Here is a 1237-nt window from a genome sequence, read left to right on the forward strand (position 1 = left end):
AAGGCTGCAGGACCTATCCACAAACCAGTGACAGCCTCAGGCACCTGCACTGATCCTAGCCATCTGTGCAGAGCCCCTGGGCTTGATCACTTGATCATTGCCTATTAGGTTCACTCCCTCTGGGGCACCTGGCATTGGCCACTATCAGCAGGCAGGATGCTGGGCTGGATGGACCCTTGGTCTGACCCAGTACGGCCGTTCTTACGTTCGTATGTTCTACACTGACTCTGCTCCCTGATGCCCATCCTAGCTCCATAGCAGCATCAGTCCATTGGAGCCGCACTGCCAGGGCTCCCCTTGCCCATGGCTGCCCTGGCTCACTTGCTGAGGGGCAGGAGCTGGACTCTGAAGGAAAAATGATGCAGCACAGATTGAAAAATCCCTCCCAGGCTAGGTCTCTTCCTGGGGCCTTCATTCTTCCCCTCCCTTGGCCTGAGCCTGCCAGACAGCAGTGCCCACTCCCCCCCTCCCCAGAGGAAGGGAAGGGTGAGAAAAAAGGAACAGAGATCAACTAATTACTGGGGAGAACACAAGAAGGACAGGGCTAAGCCAGAGAGTGCCAGTGGGGTCATCAGGCAGAGAACCATGAATTATGCCTGCTGCTCTGAGGAGATGTCTGGGGAGTGACTGGATGCTGCCTGGGGAGCTCTGCCTGGACTTGTGAGGGAATGAGGAAAAGGAGAGAGCTGCATAGGCTGAGCTGGGCCAATGCCAGGCCAAGCTTATGAAGAGGTCCCTGGGCTTCCTGAGGCTTTGGGCAGGGTGACCATAAATAACCAGGGGAGGGGAGAAGAGAAGCCAGATCTGAAGGGGATGGTCGAGGTGCTGAACCCCAGCTGCAGAAGGGGCAGGGATGTGTGAGAGGCAGGCCACTGCTGTCTGTGAACACCTCAGGGCTCCATGAAGGAGCCTCCAGCTCATGTTGCCAGTGGGCTGTGGGACCCAGGTGCAGTGGGGTCTCTCCCAGGGCTTCATTTGTGCCAGGGCTTGCCAGGATTGAGCCCCAGCACCTCTAGGCTGGCCGCATCAGTTATGAAATTAAAAAAATTGCTTGAGCCCAGGCACCTTTTCATTTCAAATGACCAGTCTGCCAACGATTCTTAAACATAAACATCAGCCATAGCACAATGCTCACTGGGTGCACCAAAGTGCAAAGGAGGAACAGAAAATCAGGAATTGATACTGTTTATCCCCAAAAATGGCTTTTTGTATGAAAAAAAGAATATTTGCTTCCCTC

Source organism: Chrysemys picta, unplaced genomic scaffold (genome assembly GCF_011386835.1).
Source record: "Chrysemys picta bellii isolate R12L10 unplaced genomic scaffold, ASM1138683v2 scaf63, whole genome shotgun sequence".
NCBI classification, from domain to species: Eukaryota; Metazoa; Chordata; order Testudines; family Emydidae; genus Chrysemys; species Chrysemys picta.